Here is a 22370-nt window from a genome sequence, read left to right as displayed (position 1 = left end):
CCACCTCGCCACACATGAAATAATAACCCCCTCCCCCCTCATGTGTGCGAGGTAGTGCTAGGAAAAGACAACAAAGGCCCCATTCATTCACACTCAGTCTCTAGCTGTCATGTAATAATGCCCGAAACCACAGCTCCCTTTCCACATCCAGGCCCCACACAACTTTCCATGGTTTACCCCAGATGCGTCACATGCCCTGGTTCAATCCATTGACAGCACCTTGACCCCAGTATACCACATCGTTCCAATTCACTCTATTCCTTGCACGCCTTTCACCCTCCTGCATGTTCAGGCCCCGATCACTCAAATTCTTTTTCACCCCATCTTTCCACCTCCAATTTGATCTCCCACTTCTCCTCGTTCCCTCCACCTCTGACACATATATCCTCTTTGTCAATCTTTCCTCACTCATTCTCTCCATGTGACCAAACCATTTCAAAACACCCTCTTTTGCTCTCTCAACCACACTCTTTTTATTACCACATATCTCTCTTACCCTTACATTACTTACTCGATCAAACCACCTCACACCACATATTGTCCTCAAACATCTCATTTCCAGCACATCCACCCTCCTCCGCACAACTCTATCCATAGCCCACGCCTCGCAACCATACAACATTGTTGGAACCACTATTCCTTCAAACATACCCATTTTTGCTTTCCGAGATAATGTTCTCGACTTCCACACATTCTTCAACCCTCCCACAATTTTCGCCCCTCCCCCACCCTATGATTCACTTCCTCCAGTTTTTCTCCATTCAAACTTACCTCCCAATTGACTTGACCCTCAACCCTACTGTACATAATAACCTTGCTCTTATTCACATTTACTCTCAACTTTCTTCTTTCACACACTTTACCAAACTCAGTCACCAGCTTCTGCAGTTTCTCACATGAATCAGCCACCAGCACTGTATCATCAGCGAACAACAACTGACTCACTTCCCAAGCTCTCTCATCCACAACAGACTGTAAACTTGCCCCTCTCTCCAAAACTCCTGCATTCACCTCCCTAACAACCCCATCCATAAACAAATTAAACAACCATGGAGACATCATGCTCCCCTGCCAGAAACCAACATTCACTGAGAACCAATCACTTTCCTCTCTTCCTACACGTACACATGCCTTACATCCTTGATAAAAACTTTTCATTGCTTCTAACAACTTGCTTCCCACACCATATATTCTTAATACCTTCCACAGAGCATCTCTATCAACTCGATCATATGCCTTCTCCAGATCCATAGATACTACATACAAATCCATTTGCTTTTCTAAGTATTTCTCACATACATTCTTCAAAGCAAACACCTGATCCACACATCCTCTACCACTTCTGAAACCACACTGCTCTTCCCCAATCTGATGCTCTGTACATGCCTTCACCCTCTCAATCAATACCCTCCCATATGATTTACCAGGAATACTCAACAAACTTTTTTTTTTTTTTTTTTTATACTTTGTCGCTGTCTCCCGCGTTTGCGAGGTAGCGCAAGGAAATAGACGAAAGAAATGGCCCAACCCCCCCCATACACATGTACATACACACGTCCACACACGCAAATATACATACCTACACAGCTTTCCATGGTTTACCCCAGACGCTTCACATGCCTTGATTCAATCCACTGACAGCACGTCAACCCCTGTATACCACATCGCTCCAATTCACTCTATTCCTTGCCCTCCTTTCACCCTCCTGCATGTTCAGGCCCCGATCACACAAAATCTTTTTCACTCCATCTTTCCACCTCCAATTTGGTCTTCCTCTTCTCCTCGTTCCCTCCACCTCCGACACATATATCCTCTTGGTCAATCTTTCCTCACTCATTCTCTCCATGTGCCCAAACCATTTCAAAACACCCTCTTCTGCTCTCTCAACCACTCTCTTTTTATTTCCACACATCTCTCTTACCCTTACGTTACTTACTCGATCAAACCACCTCACACCACACATTGTCCTCAAACATCTCATTTCCAGCACATCCATCCTCCTGCGCACAACTCTATCCATAGCCCACGCCTCGCAACCATACAACATTGTTGGAACCACTATTCCTTCAAACATAGCCATTTTTGCTTTCCGAGATAATGTTCTCGACTTCCACACATTCTTCAAGGCTCCCAGGATTTTCGCCCCCTCCCCCACCCTATGATCCACTTCCGCTTCCATGGTTCCATCCGCTGCCAGATCCACTCCCAGATATCTAAAACACTTCACTTCCTCCAGTTTTTCTCCATTCAAACTCACCTCCCAATTGACTTGACCCTCAACCCTACTGTACCTAATAACCTTGCTCTTATTCACATTTACTCTCAACTTTCTTCTTCCACACACTTTACCAAACTCAGTCACCAGCTTCTGCAGTTTCTCACATGAATCAGCCACCAGCGCTGTATCATCAGCGAACAACAACTGACTCACTTCCCAAGCTCTCTCATCCCCAACAGACTTCATACTTGCCCCTCTTTCCAAAACTCTTGCATTTACCTCCCTAACAACCCCATCCATAAACAAATCAAACAACCATGGAGACATCACACACCCCTGCCGCAAACCTACATTCACTGAGAACCAATCACTTTCCTCTCTTCCTACACGTACACATGCCTTACATCCTCGATAAAAACTTTTCACTGCTTCTAACAACTTACCTCCCACACCATATATTCTTAATACCTTCCACAGAGCATCTCTATCAACTCTATCATATGCCTTCTCCAGATCCATAAATGCTACATACAAATCCATTTGCTTTTCTAAGTATTTCTCACATACATTCTTCAAAGCAAACACCTGATCCACACATCCTCTACCACTTCTGAAACAAACTTATACCTCTGGAATTTGAGCACCACCTTTGTCCCCTTAGCCTTTGTACAATGGCACTATGCAAGCATTCTGCCAATCCTCAGGCACCTCACCATGAATCATACATACATTAATTGATCTTACCAGCCAGTCAACAATACAGTCACCCCCTTTTTGATAAATTCTACTGCAATACCTTCCAAACCCGCTGCCTTGCCGGCTTTCATCTGCAAAGCTTTTACTACTTCTCTGTTTACCAAATAATTTTATTATATTTAGTCGCTGGCTCCCACGTTAGCGAGGTGTTGCAAGGAAACAGACGAAAGAATGGCCCAACCCACCCACATACACGTGTATATACATAAACGCCCACACACATGCACATTTCAATGTATACATACATATACATATACATTCATACTTGCTGCCTTCATCCGTATATATTTATATATACATATGTTAGTGTTAGCAGTCTTCGCCTGGTCATGGTTACACCATGAGCGAAAAGTCGTAGAAATCTTTCCAAAAGAGTCTACATATCCCTGCTACTGCAAGTATTACAGCCTAGAGCTTTAGGAACCTTAAGAAAGGTCCTGGGTAACACCAGGACACTTTCATAGTTGATCTTTGGGTGATTATACGTGAATAAGTGAAAAAAATACAATATATATATATATATATATATATATATATATATATATATATATATATATATATATGTTACTGGCCTCTGCTTCTGCTAGGTTACACCACAAGTGAAAAGTTGCCTTTGGTGTGGCTGAATCCTTGGTAGTACAGTCTCATCATAGAACATCCTTCTCCAAAGGAGTTCACATTTCCTTGCTGCTGGGGTTAGTGCAGTAATTTTATGATATATATATATATATATATATATATATATATATATATATATATATATATATATATATATATATATATATATATATGATTACCCCAGAACCAGTATACATGGAAGAGTCGTGGTGTTATCCAGGGTGTTTCTAAAGGCTCCTGCTGCCCATGGCTCTACAACTTTCTGTAGCAAGGAAATGTAGACTCCTTTGGAGTGAGAAATTCTCTGACTAGATGGTACGTTTAATGATAGTCTCACCAAAAGTGACTTCACTTGCATTGTAACCTTGAGGAAGCAGAGTCCAGTTACACACACACATAAATACACACACACATGTGTACATATAAGAGGGAGACCAAATTGGAGGTGGAAAGATGGAGTGAAAAAGATTTTGTGTGATCGGGGCCTGAACATGCAGGAGGGTGAAAGGAGGGCAAGTAATAGAGTGAATTGGAGTCATGTGGTATACAGGGGTTGACGTGCTGTCAGTGGATTGAAGCAAGGCATGTGAAGCGTCTGGGGTAAACCATGGAAAGCTGTGTAGGTATGTATATTTGCGTGTGTGGACGTGTGTATGTACATGTGTATGGGGGGGGGGGGTTGGGCCATTTCTTTCGTCTGTTTCCTTGCGCTACCTCGCAAACGCGGGAGACAGCGACAAAGTATAAAAAGAAAAAAAAAAAAAAAAAAAAAAAAAATATATATATATATATATATATATATATATATATATATATATATATATATATATATATATATATATATAATGTCAGAGGATGTGTGGATCAGATGTTTGCTTTGAAGAATGTATGTGAGAAATACTTAGAAAAGCAAATGGATTTGTATGTAGCATTTATGGATCTGGAGAAGGCATATGATCGAGTTGATAGAGATGCTCTGTGGAAGGTATTAAGAATATATATGGTGTGGGAGGCAGGTTGTTAGAAGCAGTGAAAAGTTTCTATCAAGGATGTAAGGCATGTGTACGTGTAGGAAGAGAGGAAAGTGATTGGTTCTCAGTGAATGTTGGTGTCTGGCAGGGGTGTGTGATGTCTCCATGGTTGTTTAATTTGTTTATGGATGGGGTTGTTAGGGAGGTGAATGCAAGAGTTTTAAAAAGAGGGGCAAGTATGCAGTCTGTTGTGGATGAGAGAGCTTGGGAAGTGAGTCAGTTGTTGTTCACTGATGATACAGCACTAGTGGCTGATTCGGGTGGGAAACTGCAGAAGCTGGTGACTGAGTTTGGTAGAGTGTGTGAAAGAAGAAAGCTGAGAGTAAATGTGAAAAAGAGCAAGGTTATTAGGTACAGTTGGGTTGAGGGACAAGTCAATTAGGAGGCAAGTTTGAATGGAGAAAAACTGGAGGAAGTGAAGTGTTTTAGATAACTGGAAGTGGATTTGGCAGTGGATGGAACCATGGAAGCGGAAGTGAATCATAGGGTGGGGGAGGGGCGAAAATTGTGGGAGGGTTGAAGAATGTGTTGAAGTCGAGAACGTTATCTTGGAAAGCAAAAATGGGTATGTTTGAAGGAATAGTGGTTCCAACAATGATATATGGTTGCGAGGCGTGGGCTATAGATAGAGTTGTGCGGAGGAGGGTGGATGTGCTGGAAATGAGATGTTAGAGGACAATATGTGATGTGAGGTGGTTTGATCGAGTAAGTAATGAAAGGGTAAGAGAGATGGGTGGTAATAAAAAGAGTGTGGTTGAGAGAGCAGAAGAGGGTGTTTTGAAATGGTTTGGTCACATGGAGAGAATGAGTGAGGATATATGTGTCAGAGGTGAAGGGAACGAGGAGAAGTGGGAGACCAAATTGGAGGTGGAAAGATGGAGTGAAAAAGAATTTGAGTGATCGGGGCTTGAACATTCAGGAGGGTGAAAGGCGTGCAAGGAATAGAGTGAATTGGAACGATGTAGTATACCAGGGTCGACGTGCTGTCAATGGATTGAACCAGGGCATGTGAAGCATCTGGGGTAAACCATGAAAAGTTCTGTGGGGCCTGGATAAGGAAAGGGAGCTGTGGTTTCGGTGCATTATACATGACAGCTAGAGACTGAGTGTGAATGAATGTGGCCTTTGTTGTCTTTTCCTAGAGCTACCTCGCACACATGTGGGGGGAAGGGTTGTTATTTCATGTGTGGCAGGGTGGCAACGGGAATGGATAAGGGCAGACTATGAATTATGTACATGTGTATATATGTATACGTTGAGATGTATAGGTATTTATATGTGCATGTTTGCACATGTATGTACATACATGTGTATGTGGGTGGGTTGGGCCATTCTTTCGTCTGTTTTTTTGTGCTACCTCGCAAACGCGGGAGACAGCAACAAAGCAAAATAATAATAATAATATATATATATATATATATATATGGTGTGGGAGGAAAGTTGTTAGAAGCAGTGAAAAGTTTTTATCGAGGATGTAAGGCATGTGTACGTGTAGGAAGAGAGGAAAGTGATTGGTTCTCAGTGAATGTAGGTTTGCGGCAGGGGTGTGTGATGTCTCCATGGCTGTTTAATTTGTTTATGGATGGGGTTGTTAGGGAGGTAAATGCAAGAGTTTTGGAAAGAGGGGCAAGTATGAAGTCTGTTGGGGATGAGAGAGCTTGGGAAGTGAGTCAGTTGTTGTTCGCTGATGATACAGCGCTGGTGGCGGATTCATGTGAGAAACTGCAGAAGCTGGTGACGGAGTTTGGTAAAGTGTGTGGAAGAAGAAAGTTAAGAGTAAATGTCAATAAGAGCAAGGTTATTAGGTACAGTAGGGTTGAGGGTCAAGTCAATTGGGAGGTGAGTTTGAATGGTGAGAGGCTGGAGGAAGTGAAGTGTTTTAGATATCTGGGAGTGGATCTGTCAGCGGATGGAACCATGGAAGCGGAAGTGGATCATAGGGTGGGGGAGGGGGCGAAAATTTTGGGAGCCTTGAAAAATGTGTGGAAGTCGAGAACATTATCCCGGAAAGCAAAAATGGGTATGTTTGAAGGAATAGTAGTTCCAACAATGTTGTATGGTTGCGAGGCGTGGGCTATGGATAGAGTTGTGCGTAGGAGGATGGATGTGCTGGAAATGAGATGTTTGAGGACAATGTGTGGTGTGAGGTGGTTTGATCGAGTAAGTAACGTAAGGGTAAGAGAGATGTGTGGAAATAAAAAGAGCGTGGTTGAGAGAGCAGAAGAGGGTGTTTTGAAGTGGTTTGGGCACATGGAGAGAATGAGTGAGGAAAGATTGACCAAGAGGATATATGTGTCGGAGGTGGAGGGAACGAGGAGAAGAGGGAGACCAAATTGGAGGTGGAAAGATGGAGTGAAAAGGATTTTGTGTGATCGGGGCCTGAACATGCAGGAGGGTGAAAGGAGGGCAAGGAATAGAGTGAATTGGAGCGATGTGGTATACAGGGGTTGACGTGCTGTCAGTGGATTGAATCAAGGCATGTGAAGCGTCTGGGGTAAACCATGGAAAGCTGTGTAGGTATGTATATTTGCGTGTGTGGACGTGTGTATGTACATGTGTATGGGGGGGCTTGGGCCATTTCTTTCGTCTGTTTCCTTGCGCTACCTCGCAAACGCGGGAGACAGCGACAAAGTATAAAAAAAAAAAAAAAAAAAAAAAAAAAAAAATATATATATATATATATTTATATATATATATATATATATATATATATATATATATATATATATATATATATATATATATATATAAAATGTTTATTGAGGTTAAATATTGAATATATGTAGATAGGTACAAGTTTTGAGTCTTGGATGTTACATTCACAGTTTTCAGCATTATATTTCTTATTCTTGGAAATTGGTATGTCATATAGTTTTTCTTATTATGAAAATCAAAGTCAGTGAATAGTAAGTTGGTGTGTAGTAAAGATAATGGTATCTACAGCATATTATGGAATGAATGTTATTTTATACAGTTTTTGTCTGGAATGTTGTTTTCTAATGACTCACTATTTCCTCATTTATTTTGAATACAGTACTTCAGATACCTAGAAAAAAAATCACTAAAGTATCAATCAGCAAAATTAATGGAAATCTCATGTGCAGTGAATAATTATGGATTTGGTTTCCCACATATGAATTTGACACATATCAGCAACCAGTCCATTTATTTCATGGGGTAGTTATGGGATAGAAAATAATTATGATTGCAATGGTAATGATCTTGCTGGGAGACTTCATTAGAAAGTTGCACAAGAAAATACATCCAGGGCTCATTACCTTAAAACACTACAGTTCTTTATTCTGAAATCCTCAGTTTCTCATTGTTGGTGTTAATGCTCAGGAATAGAGGGTAAGGCTTAACTATGGCTGTTGATCATTGGACTTATTGATCTAAGTTTCTTCATTCAAACTACTTTATGTAAACATTTACCATGAAGTTAACATATATTTGATTTCACACAAGCTTCTACTGTAAATTTTAATTTTTTGAAACTATAATTTTCATTAGGTAAATTTGCTGAATGAAAGGGTATGTTCCCAGGAGAGAAAATTGTGACAAAGTTAGACTTAAAACCCTCAGATTGATATCTGAAGGTACAGTACACAGTTATCCATACATCTAAGCGTTTGTTACATGGCAAGAACTTGACATTTCATATTTGTTTATAACTTTTTTTGTGGAGTATTGTAAGACAAATGTATTATTTGCAGGAGGTAGTGTAAGCAATCAGTAATTCTATTGGCCTCTCAGTATGATATGAAAAGTACGTTATATCAGGTACAATCTTTGACACAAAATGTTGACAAGTTCATCCAGAGTTACTTAACCACTGTGTATTATCATCTCCATCCATTGAAACATGGCCAGTGTGTTGTCAGAGACACTCATCATGACATGAGTAGTGTATGAAGTCAGGTCCATCCCTCGTAAGATGACCATTATGTACTGTCAAGTCTACCCAAAATGGCGAGATTAGAGTATGTTGAGAAACTCAATCCAAATTGCATGTACAGCATGTGTTTGCAAGTAGATCCATCTTGATACATAACTAGTGTGAGTGTTGGCAGGTCCATCCATCAGGATTTGATAAATGTGTACTCTCATGTCTGCCCATCATTACATTATCACTGTGTTGTCAGTGCTATACATTTTGAAATGACTTGTATGTTGAAATGACTAGTGAGTGTTTATAGAACATGGTAGGTGTGTCTTGCGATGTCTGTCATCATTCTATGAGCAGTGTATGAATGTCATCGTATGACTAGTGTGTATTGCTGGGTTCACAAATTGACATGAAATGAGGAGCATGTGTTATCAAGGCCACTAGTCCTAACATGGCATGATGATGTACAATGAAATGAATAGTATAATTTTTTGTTGATCCACCAGGCAAGACCGCACATGATTATACGGCTAAACACATAAAAATTTCACCACTATTTCATGTCGATAAGAGAAAGACAGACAACTGGCATGTTAAAATTCCTTATTCTGAAAGGAATTTGCACTTATACTACTCCTGCAATTCTAGTGTGATTGTTAGACATGTTGAGATGGTTATAGTAGTGTGAAGCATGAGGTAAGTACAACACAGCAGCAATAACGTGTGATGTAAGGCAGATCATAGGATTAATAAGCAATCTATCCAAATATTTCCAAAGAATCATGTAATGAAGCTTGGCAGCTGTAAGATTGCCACTTGCCATTCCAGGAAACTCAGGAATTTAGAATTATGCTCATAAATGTCAGGTTAATGCAGAGGTGGATTGGAAACAAAGAATTGGATTTCTGAACCTGTTAGTTTATAGATTCAGTGTACATACAATTCTTGAGGGGAAATGCACCATACTATTAGATATTATACTTCCCTCAGTACCACTGTTGTTGCAAATTTGCAGTTTAAAAGAATTTAGTGACTGAAACTATAGTGCATTCATTGCATTAAAGTTCTAAAATTTATAATGCAGCAAAACATCATGAAGCCCAATTTTCTGTCAGATAATAGACTCTTGAAAAGTACCTGTTATGCTAACATTTACTGTGACAGCTTTAAAAAAAAAGACATAAACCTAAGTAATTTTTCCAAGAGTGGCAGCTTTATATTTAGTAAAATTTTTTTGTGGGTCCATGATTGTACGCGTATCAATTCATGCTCAAAATGCTTCACTGCTTCACCAGTAGAATTAAGTTCAGTGGAAAAAATTTATCATTTCAGTGAAAGGAATTCTTTCTTGTTTCCATTGATGACAGCTGCACCGAATTCTTAATTTAGTCTCTCTTAATTATTGTAGTTAATTAGTTCACAAGCATGAGTATTATATTTAAGTATGTTTTCTTTTTTTTTATATCAGCATGATTGACTGCATCATTTTGCTTACCTAGCCTGTGCGACATATATATATATATATATATATATATATATATATATATATATATATATATATATATATATCAGAAGGAATATGCAGCCACCAAGTAATGTTACTCATAAGCAGGCTGAGAATTATACACAAACTGCCTCTTGAAAAGCCTACATAAACAGGCTGACCATTATATAAAAGACTGCTCCTGGAAAACACTCCTTTTAGAGTCAAAGGTAGGCAGACTCAGAGAATCTTCACCATAAGCTTTGTGTGCTCTTCCATGCTGTAGACAGACTGGGGATTGCATCATTATGTGCTTTAGATTTTTTTTTAAATGTGCTATTCTTAAGGACAGAAGAAATTTTGATTCAGGTGAAAATCTGACATCATAATCATATATGAATGTCTCTAATGAAGTTGTTGTAATGACGTGCTCTTTCTGTTTAGCATAAAATTTCATTACGAAGCCTTATTAAGGCATGATTGCTTGACGCTTGTTGTTCATTCTGAAGAGATCAGTGCACTGCATAAGAGTGTGCTGCTTCAGTTTGGTTAAGGTATTCAGATAACTCTCAAGAGTTACTTGGATTTGCTACACCAGAGACAGAACTTGTGTTAATATTACCAGGAGGATTGGCTCATTTTCAAGTTTTTCATTCTTTCAAAGATGGAACATGCATTAATATTATTAGGTGGCTTGATTCATTTTTCTATTCTTATTCAGCTTGAGATGGAACATGCATTAAAATTGACATGAACCTTGGTTTGTTTTCCAGTATTTCATTGTAAGAGGCTTGGTTCATTGTCAGTGTTCCTTTCTGCTGAAGGTGAAAGACTTGTTAATATCATTAGAAGGCTTGGCACATTTTTCAGTTTTTCACTCTGCCAGGGGTGAAATATACATTCACATTACAAGGACTTTTTTTTTAGTTTTGAGTGATTGGTTGGACTATTTCTGATGTAATCTTCATAGTCTTTTTGTAGAAATAAGATGAATAAATTCTATGTACTTCTAATATTCCATCATGATAATTAGATTTCTTAATTTTACTGTTTTCACCCTGTACTATTTTCTTTTTCTTATTCAGGTTGATTCATTAACAGAATTATATACACCTAATGGCAACCATTATCACTGTCACTTTGTTAGCGAGTACTCTGAATGACTGTACATACTCCTACTTTGTAATGAATGGCTCTACCATAAAAGAATTAACGTATATGATGGGTTTAATGAAATCTAATGCTGTGAGTTATGATTGTTTGCTTAAATAAAGAATATAGTGATAATGTATTACTAAGGACCTGTCACTTTGAGAGTTCAGGGACTATGGAAAATCATTGTTTTTATGAGTTAGTAATATAAGAGTAAGGGAAGGGTGTCCTAATATGAAATGTGTGGTTGATAAAGCTGAAGAGGGTTCAGGCATATGGAGAGAATGAGTAAAGAAAGATTGACACTGAGTATGTGTCAAAAGTGGACTGGACAAGAAGGGGGAAATTAAATTGGATATGGAAGGTTGGAATGAAAAAAGATTTTAAGTACTTTGGGCCTGAACATGGAAGATGGTGAAAGGCATGCATGGGGTAGAGTGGATTGGAGTTGTATGGTATACATGGTTTAACGTAGTCAAAGGACTGAATCAGGGCGAATGAACCTGCCAAGGGAAATCACAGAAAGGTCTGTGAGGCCTTGTCATGGATAGGGGTCTGTGGTTTGGTGCATTACACATGACAGCTAGAGAATGAATGCGAGTGAATGAGTCCTTTCTCTCGTGTGTTCCTGGCATTTCCTTGCTAACATAGGTAACAGTAGACAAGTGTGAAAGGAAATCACTGTTTATTAACAAATGTTTTCCTATGACTTTTCTGTCTTCGTACATTCATATAATTGATTTTCTTTGACGCTTGTCAGCAGATTCCAGCCCTTTTTTTTTCTTTTTGTAATTTAGTAGCAAGTGTCAAGTTTTGTACTTCAGTTATTTCTCTTCAGGTTCTGCAAATTCAACTGCACCATCTACATCAATGAGTAGATCCCAAGTGCACTGCTTGTGATCATTGTGTATGAAAGACTTGTATTCTGGATACATGTTTCTTAGTTTTGTATTTGTTTAGGATTTGTAACTCATGTGAATCAAGATATGTTGTTAATTCAGTTTCTCCTAAACCAGCCAGCACTGAGATTCTGTGTTTAAAGTTTTATTGTCATGACTTTATTTTTCATTGCTTTTTGCACATTGCTTTTAGAATTGGGACTAGCTATAAATTGTTAAATTTTTTCTCCACTATTAAGAATAGATTCTGAATGAACTTCCCAAGATTCTTTACCATGAGAAGTAAATATTTTTTTACATTTCAGGTTGTCATTTTCATTATTACTGGTCATTAACTTCCAATCACATATTATTATTATTATTATTATTAATATTATTATTATTATTATTATTATTGAGGACAATGTGTGGTGTGAGGTGGTTTGATCGAGTAAGTAATGTAAGGGTAAGAGAGATGTGTAGAAATAAAAAGAGCGTGGTTGAGAGAGCAGAAGAGAGTGTTTTAAAATGGTTTGGGCACATGGAGAGAATGAGTGAGGAAAGATTGACCAAGAGGATATATGTGTCGGAGGTGGAGAGAACGAGGAGAAGTGGGAGACCAAATTGGAGGTGGAAAGATGGAGTGAAAAAGATTTTGAGTGATCGGGGCCTGAACATGCAGGAGGGTGAAAGGCGGGCAAGGAATAGAGTGAATTGGATCGATGTGGTATACCAGGGTTGACGTGCTGTCAGTGGATTGAATCAGGGCATGTGAATGCGTCTGGGGTAAACCATGGAAAGTTGTGTGGGGCCTGGATGTGGAAAGGGAGCTGTGGTTTCGGGCATTATTACATGACAGCTAGAGACTGAGTGTGAACGAATGGGGCCTTTGTTGTCTTTTCCTAGCGCTACCTCGCACACATGAGGGGGAGGGGGATGGTATTCCATGTGTGGCGAGGTGGCGATGGGAATGAATAAAGGCAGACAGTGTGAATTGTGTGCATGGGTATATATTTATGTGTCTGTGTGTGTATATATATGTGTACATTGAGATGTATAGGTATGTATATTTGCGTGTGTGGACGTGTATGTATATACATGTGTATGGGGGTGGGTTGGGCCATTTCTTTCATCTGTTTCCTTGCGCTACCTCGCAAACGCGGGAGACAGCGACAAAGCAAAATAATAAAAATATAATAAATTAATTATTATTATTATTACAACAGTATCATCATTATTATTAGTGAAAGATACATACTGTATCACAAGGTTATTGTTGACATGTATGGAAGATGACATGCTGTCAGAGGGTTGAACCTGGGGATATGAATTTGTCAAGCTATGATATGAATAGCCTGTGGGGAGTGACAACAATTGAGAGGATGTGTGCAAATTAGGTTGCTGTTTGTTCCTGATGCTACCTTGCTAAGGTGGACAGAGCAATTAGTTATATCAAAAAAAGGAAAGTCTTACTTCTTGATGTTGGTAATAATTTGGCAGATTCATTTTAACTGAAAATATTTGACCATGCTTTTAACTGCTGGCATTTTGTGAAGGGTATGTTGTTTTCAGTGGAGTGGGCAAGGGAAGCATTTTTTACTATTATGGCTCAACCCAAAAGGGAAAATGATGAAAAACAAAAGAACTAACTGTCATAATTTTGTAAGGGAGACAGGAAGGTCATAATAAGCATGAGCAGGCTGCAGGTTTTGCTTAATTCTTTACTTCATAAGACTACTTTTTTATAGAAACAAAATAAATTGCTAATAACTTTGCAGTCAGAGACTTAGAATTAGGATTAGTAATGTTTTCTTATATACAAAGTCCTCATTTTCATACTAGTTTTGAGGATTCAGACTTTTAGAATCTTTGCAGTTTATTACACATCTTTATTTAATCTTTTATCAAAATTTTCATGATAAAAGCTAATGATTTTGTCCTTAAAAGAAGGATTATTTTGATTGCACCTTGTGGTGGTATGGTTTTGCAAGGAAATCATCTGTGAAGTGTTATTGGGTTTGGGAAAGGTCTATAGGCTTTCTTAACCCTTTTAGTGATATTGTCCTCAATCAAGACATACATAATAGGGTGCTGTTTTTTTCTTGGATATGGCATATGCTTTCCCACTTTAAGTTGATTACTGTGCAGTCAGTAAGCTGGCCATAAATGGCAATCCAAACATTGGACGAGTCATTGGAGCTATCTTGAGGCCACAGTAACTAACTCGTGACCATGATGGGAGGTTAGGAGTATTTTCTAGAAACATGCCTCATCTGTGGCAAACATTGTCACCAACAGTGCTCACAGCTGCTCCCCTGCCACCACATAGGATTGGCTAGTTCGGTATATATATATTTTTTTTATATTACAAATTACTCTTGAATTATGGAATAAGAAAATACAATGGTTATGATGAGTTTTCCTTAATTCTTTGAAAAAAGAAATCTCTGAAGCTTTTTATCACATGGTCAAAATTATTTTGTTTTTAGTAAAGTAGGAGACTGAAAAATCAGTTGCACTTTTTAAGGGACAGTATGTTATCAGATTAGTTATCATAATGTTTCTTTAGGTACAATATGCAATTTCTTAAGTGTTTTTAGTCTTTCTTTCCTTAAAAAATACTCTCATTATTGAGAAGTCTTCGCATATGCATTTAAATCAGCACTGCACTTCGGGCAAATCTTTAGATGATAGGGCATTTCCATTGGTATCCTTCCTTTCAAGGCTTACCTTTTTAATGTAGCAGCTCGATATTTGCTGTAGCTTCTGAAACTACACCATTATGGATGTCTGTAGGTATTAAAGTTTTTCAATGTCCTTGTTACTTGTGCCATTAGTTTCTGGGTAACATTTATGTGTTGCTTATGCTTTGCCATGGACTTTGTTGAAATACAAAGTTAATGTGGCAAAGGGTTTCTCGTCCATTTTGGCACCACTTAATCTTCAAGTTGTGCATGGTGATAATTTTGAAACTTTGACTTACAGTCTTGATGCTGTTGCACTGACTCTTCAGTTGCTCATCCAATGAAGAGCTGAACATGAACTTAGTACCCTGTGTAAACTTATGCAGTGCACTTGATTAGTTTTAGGGTCATTGGGCAAAAGTGAAATTAGCTTACTAATCTTTTCTAAATCCTTTGATAAATTTGGGTTCATTTTAAAATTTCAGAGTGTGGAGCTATCTTATCTCCATCGTTTTCTACATTCCTTAAGTGACCCACATAACATTTGTTTTTTAAAACAACAGGCTCAAAACAAATATTAATGCATATTTCAATACAAGGTGAATATTTCCATTCTTATTTTGTCTCTTGCAATGTTCATAACCCCTTGAATGTAAAGAGAACAATGAATACTGAAACTTAGCTCATCCAAGCATGACATGAAAATTATTCCTTTCCCTACTTGATTTCCCTTTGCAAGCTTTCCAAAGCTCTGTACCACACAAGTGATGAGTGCACTGTCTTTAAACCCCAGTCTGGCTTGGTGTCTACAGGGTGCCTGAGTGCAAGGCAAGGTTTTTAATTGGCATTTTACAAGAATAAGTTCTTGCAAGAGAATTTTGCTCTGTACTTGTTTGAATTTCTGACATGCTTATTGCAGAGAGTAGGCAAGCAGAAAGGGACACTTAGTCATAGTAGAACTAGCATACTGCTAGATTTTTTTTTTCAAATTTGTAATTACATTTGGTGATGCAGCCAATTCATTCATTTGACTTGCGCACCAGTACTACACTTCACACCTGCTTGAATGAATGAATGAAAAAGTTGCGCTGACAACTGGGAGATGCTGTTATCATGCCTGACAAGACTTTAGTCGGCAGCTGTTATTAAAATACTCTCTCAACACCTTAGAGGAACAGTCTGTTGGTACTTGAAATGTCACCTTGTCAATTCTTGGTGCATTGCAGTCTTTTACTGACATAAAGAGATAATGAAGAATTTGTAAAAATATATATTTTTTTACATTAGATTATTTCAATCTGGGCATGAAGTAATGAATTTTTGTTTACTATCATGCAGCAGATTAATAATTGCACAATTTTTTATTGTTTTAAATGACAGTTAAGAGCACTTCGTATGTACTGATATATCTGGTTAAAGTTTGCTCTTTACCTTCTATCTAAGGAACTATATTCATCACATCATATAAATGATATAGTAATACTAAAACTGGTTACTTTTCAGATTTTCTGAAAAGTTTCTAGTTTACTTTCATGATTGAAAGGCAAAGTTAGTGAGAGTGATCATTGATACGTAATTGGTTTTGATATTTCCACCAGATACTGATCCTCCAGTGTATATTGAGTGCTTTTACTTTCTCACCATATATGTACTATATATTCTCATGCAACAAGTGTTGTACATACAAAAGATGTAAGGGGATTTTCAAATTGAGGGATTGGGGTCTTTAAAATTATAATGTGCAGTTTATGGAATGCTATATGAAAAAAGATAATTAAGTAATTAAGAAAACTTAAAATGCATTGAGTTATAACAATTTGAGCAACAATCTCCCATGTTTTTTTGTATCATCCAAAAAAATATATGAATTATCAAAGTGTCTGGTCTGAAAAGTTTTAAACTAATGCTAAAGAAACCATGGTATATTATAAATAGATCTAATGCCTCACTTTTAGTTTGGGTGATACGGTGCCATATTAAACTTAGCAAGTTTGTATTGCAAATGTTTTAGGTTCCTGACTCCTCACACGACACAGATTATTTGTATGAATATCTCTGTTTAACACTAGGGTTTTTGTTATTTAATTCCTTAGTACATTTTCATACAAAATGTGTGCCTCCAATCTTAGTATGGCACAATTGTTCAGGGATATTCTACTGAGAATTTTTTATGAAATGTTCAGGTTATTTGACAGTTCAAATCACTTCATTCCTGTGGACTGTAGTAGTATAAAAATCCAGAACGATTTTATAAATGGATTTTATGTATATTCTTTAGGCTGCAATCATATTTTGTAGATGTAAGTTTACAAGGAACTTAATTTTACTTCAAATATAATGAAAATATCGGATGTATTGAAAGTTCAAATTATCAAAGTGCGGGTTTTCCTGGTTTTACTGTATAGAGGTATGGAGGTAAATAATAATTGCATTTATGCCATAATATACATTTAATAGATAATGATACACAAAAAATAACAAATTGATTTTGCTCATTTGTACAGAGTACTGTTGTCAGTGTATTGTGGCTAATGTTGTATGAAGGTATCTGCATTTCTGCCAAAGTGGGGTCCAGTGGAGGTCCTTATTGGTGATGTTGTATATGACGTCAAGCCGTTCCAAGTATTAGTATGTATTCTACATGCACCTTAGTAGCTATGTGCCAAAGTTAGTCTGTCACACCAGTAGATTTCAAGAATTTTTCTAAACAAATGTTGATGTGATGTGAGATTTATAATGATGTTGGTATGTTTTATTTAACTATGATGTCATATATTTTAGATTTTTGAAATGTTTATATTGTTTAATTATTTATAAGATACCTATTTATGTTTCTTTATATCTGATAGGTTGGCAATTATTCTGAAGTCTTTACATTTATAGTAGCCAATGATTACTGAAAGAATATAAAGTCATATGAAATGAAAGTGAAAATGCTGATATATATATATATATATATATATATATATATATATATATATATATATATTTCCCTGGGGATAGGGGAGAAAGAATACTTTCCACGTATTCCCTGCGTGTCGTAGAAGGCGACTAAAAGGGAAGGGAGCGGGGGGCTGGAAATCCTCCCCTCTCGTTTTTTTTTTTTAATTTTCCAAAAGAAGGTACAGAGAAGAGGGCCAGGTGAGGATATTCCCTCAAAGGCCCAGTCCTCTGTTCTTAACGCTACCTCGCTATCGCGGGAAATGGCGAATAGTATGAAAAAAATATATATATATATATATATATATAATCAGCGTACTGATTAAAGGCTTAGAAAATAAGTATAACAATGATTGATATTATCTTTATGGTTAGGTGGATTTAAGAAATATATAGCCAACCATATCTTGTTCTTGTTTTTAGTTTCATAGCATTGTAGTGCTGAATGTGTGTACCATTTCTCTGACTGCATTCTCTGTGGCCTTCCTCTTGCAGTTCGTGTAGAGTTGAAGCCAGGAAAAAGCATAGCTTATGTGTCCACTTTCCCATTGTGATACTGTGGTGAGCATTGGCAGGCCATATGGGAAACAATGTACCTCACTGGGTTAAATAAGACTGATCCTAGTTCACACTGTCAAAGAAAAGTTGCAGATATTAGTCATTGTTGTGATGGATTTCATTTCATATACATATTCGTGTTTTTTCTTTCTATAGATATGTTGCCTATGTTTCTTGAAATTAACAGACCACAAGTTTAATAATGGGAACCAGTGATAGGTTTTAATGTGGTTAACAAGTAAATTTCAATCTTGAATTTATATTTTCTTATATTGAAGGTAAATCAAACAGTGAAGCTACAGCTTCATCACTGTTATATTTAAATCCTTAGTCAACTGGTAAAAATATATTGCTACAAATGTTGCAGAGGAGCATAGAATTTTAAATGTAGTACAATATTACTTGTGAAGTACAATATTAAAAGCACTGTATACAGATTTCCAAGTCAGGCACTGCCTATTATGACTTGAATGTACCTCTATATTGCACAAGTGATGAAAGATTTAGGTTAGAATCTGATTGTACAACTAAATATTGTAAAAACATAAATACGTTCCTGAATCATAATTCAAAATTATTTCTAGGAAGAGCAGCTGCTGATAGATTAAAAAAAAACTGTGATTTTGATCATGAGGAGCTGTGAAACAATTTTGAGAATTGTTTGGAAGCCCAAAGTAGCCATCTGGAAATATTCATGCTTGTCAGTATATTAGGCAGCTTATAAGAAGGAATTGTTAACTGTAGCCATTTGATTTCAATCTTGACAAACATGTGCTTACAAATTATTTATATTGATGAGAATCTAGATTAATTAGGTAACTGAAGGTAAGGAAATACAAAAAACAGTATGCTCCTGCCTACTGTTCCTTAGATTTTCATCTCCAAGAAATTTCTGTGACAGCAATAAAGGCTTTATGATGTTTTATTCATAACTCTTAGAATTTTGGTGTGGTATAGGTTTTGCAAGTCTACTGGCATCACCAAAGTAGGCCTCTGATAACATAATGCCAGATTGAGAGACCATAGACATTCCATTTTTGCATGATGTTGGAAAAATTAAGTTTTAAATATCATTTTTTTCTTATCACTGGCACTTGCTCATTCCAAATACTGAGGCAGTCTTCAACAAAAATAGAAATTTTCATAATATTAATTTAAAATTAACGTACGCATTCAGAGATTTTTTTCCATTTTGAATAACAGAGCAACAAGAATATAAAATCTGCATATACCTGCAATGCATGGAAGTAAAAAAGTACTTTGTTACAAATGCTATCAAGGGTCTGTCTTCTAGGTTTGGGTAGCATGTATTTCAATATTATTATTGCTCTTTTATTCACACTTTTTATATAACAAATCCATAGCTTAAAACATTTCACTTATACATTAAACTTCAGTTTGGGAAAAAGCCTCTACATGAAAAAAAATACAAATTGATCTTATGCAGTATCCTAGTCTCAAATTCAGCATACATATATAAATATTCCTTTAAAAATGAAGAATCATACCTAATATACAGTGTACATATTCTAGGTACACATTTAGGACTCAACATAAAAGTGGTTACACCACAAGTTAAAAATCACCTTTGGCGAGACTTTCTTGGTGGATATTGTGGAGTACAGTCTCAACAAGGAACTTTCTATTCTAAATTTGTCAATTATTTTGCTTTTGATTAAAGCACAGTAGATGCAGGATCTCCATAGAAGGGGTTCTAGGGTTGTACAAGTATATAAGGCAGTGTGTGAATATTATTTTTTCATTCATAATTACCCCAACTTTTTCATCATATGCTGTAGCCTTTGCTATGGTGATAAGAAAAAGCATCAAAAGTTGTTTGGTTTCTAGTGCCTCCTCTCTTTGTGCAACTCCATGTAGCAGTTCATGGCATCATGTAGAGATTGTGCAACCTTTTGCCTACATTCTCGTTTGGCATCATTAACAATAATGATTTCCACTTCATCACTGAAAGAAAAGGTCTTCAACAGGTGATTTGTCATCACCTGAAAAACAATGGGTGGTGCTCCTTTAACTGACCTCTTCTGCAGTCACTTGTATCCTCTCCATGTGAATTCAGCAGCTGAATCTTGCCGCCTTCCACGATATTTTCAAATCCAGCATGGTTTGCTCGTGCCACAATGTCTGGGTGAATTTTCTTTGCAGATTCTGCTAGTGGAAAGCCTGTATAGTCATTGGAACACTCTGGCAATATGTTTCTCCAAACACCATTCATAGTAGAAATTTTCATCCCACAACTCGGTAATATTATCTATTGCATCCATAATATTAAAGTTTCTCCAAAATTTATGAACTGTTGACTTGTCCTCCCCATCAGTTGGTTTAATCAATTGCTTGAAATTAATAAATACCTCTTGAAATCTGAAATAACACCTTAATCCATTGGCTGTTGCTTGATGCATTGTCTAAGAGGAGCAATGATTTGTTAGAAATATGCTTGGCAGGCAGAGTACTTTTCCACAGCAGAATAGAAAAAGCTGAAAAGTCTTGAAAAACACTTACTCATGAACATAGTGTCGGACAATCTTTCAGTGCCTTGAAACCTGATACAGACTTCTCTTCCAGTGAAAAGTGTGTTCTGTCTGGTATGCATTTCCAGTAAAGACCTGTCTCATCAACACACATATTTGTTCTGGCATTGCAACCTCCTTTTTTGATAATTTTCTTTAGTTCACTTGGATAATTCCACATGGCTTCAACATCAGCACTGGCAGCTTCACCAATTAATGTTGTGCAAGTTAAAATTATTTCATAAACCTATGTTTACTTGCTTGGGAAGGCTTTTCTTGTGAATTTCCACTACTACCTTCATCTTTCAATAAATTATTCAAGTTCCAGACCTTAGGTTGAATAACTATATTTAATGGCACATTACAATGAGCCTGGCCTTTGATCAACACACTCAAAAGTCTTTCCTTATACAGCATCACTTCATTTCAGAGAAAACAGTGTGTTTAAGCACTAAACAGGTGTTGCAGTCTGAGCACTTCTTTTTGTTATCAAGTAGTGTCCTAATTACAGGTGTAGCAAGCCCCAAAGTTTCAGTAATGGAGCTAAACTTTCCCAGCATCAGACTCCCATAAAACATGGAGTTTTACACCCACTGAAATTTTTTACATGCTCTTTTAAGTGTACTCTTTGCAACTGAACTTGATGGCCTCTGTGCAGACATCTTGAGGGGAAATACACAACAGTGTAGAAAAATCTTCAAAGAACATCAAGACATGGAGGCAGACCATCAGACCATAACTGACGCACTGGCTGATTCAAACTCAAGCCTGCAGCATACACTTGCACCTGCAAAGGCAATCAAAATCAAAGAAAATATTACAATTTTGGCCAAATTAGTTCTCACATTTTGTATTTTACATAATTTCCATATGAGAGAATTTACATTTCGTATTGCAAATTTTGTGGTAGTGATTTATACTTTCCATAAGGTAAATACCTGTAATACAGGGGACTGATAAAAACATATATATATATATATATATATATATATATATATATATATATATATATATATATATGTGTGGACGAATGGGGCCTTTGTTGTCTTTTCCTAGCGCTACCTCGCACACATGAGGGGGGAGGGGGTTGTTATTCCATGTGTGGCGATGGGAATAAATAAAAGCAAACAGTATTGATTATGTGTATGTGTGTATATGTATATGTGTGTGTGTGTATGTATATATATGTATACATTGAGATGTATAGGTATGTATATTTGCATGTGTGGACGTGTATGTATATACATGTGTATGTGGGTGGGTTGGGCCATTCTTTCGCCTGTTTCCTTGCGCTACCTCGCTAACGCAGGAGACGGCGACAAAGCAAAATAAAATATAATAAAATAAATATTGGAAAACAGCATCACTATCCCCTGCTTAGGCAAGGTAGCACCAGGAATACAGACAAAAAGGCCACATTTGTTCACACTCGGTCTCTAGCTGTCATGTGTGATGCACCAAAACCACAGTTCCCTATCCACATCTAGGCCCCACAGCGGTGAAAAATGTGTGGAAGTCGAGAACATTATCTTGGAAAGCAAAAATGGATATGTCTGAAGGAATAGTAGTTCCAACAATGATATATGGTTGCGTGGTGTGGGCTATAGATAGAGTTGTGCGGAGGAGGGTGGATGTGCT

The 22370-nt window shown here is 37.2% G+C and overlaps 1 protein-coding gene and 1 long non-coding RNA gene across 2 annotated transcripts in view; one reads left to right on the top strand and one right to left on the bottom strand.

Moving 5' to 3' along the window:
• The window catches only part of LOC139759125 (uncharacterized), a 149581-nt gene that overhangs the window by 111898 nt on the left and 15313 nt on the right, over positions 1–22370 (top strand). The gene's annotated exons all lie outside the window — the stretch shown is intronic.
• Positions 18502–22370, bottom strand: part of LOC139759130 (uncharacterized) — a 45004-nt gene continuing 41135 nt past the window's right edge. The window contains exon 3 of the long non-coding RNA XR_011714996.1: positions 18502–21519. This is a non-coding gene — a long non-coding RNA (uncharacterized lncRNA). The remainder of the gene's footprint in view (positions 21520–22370) is intronic.

Source organism: Panulirus ornatus, chromosome 32 (genome assembly GCF_036320965.1).
Source record: "Panulirus ornatus isolate Po-2019 chromosome 32, ASM3632096v1, whole genome shotgun sequence".
Lineage (NCBI taxonomy): Eukaryota > Metazoa > Arthropoda > Malacostraca > Decapoda > Palinuridae > Panulirus > Panulirus ornatus.
The sequence above is the reverse complement of the archived record's forward strand: the minus strand, read 5'-3'. Positions and strand labels throughout refer to the sequence as shown.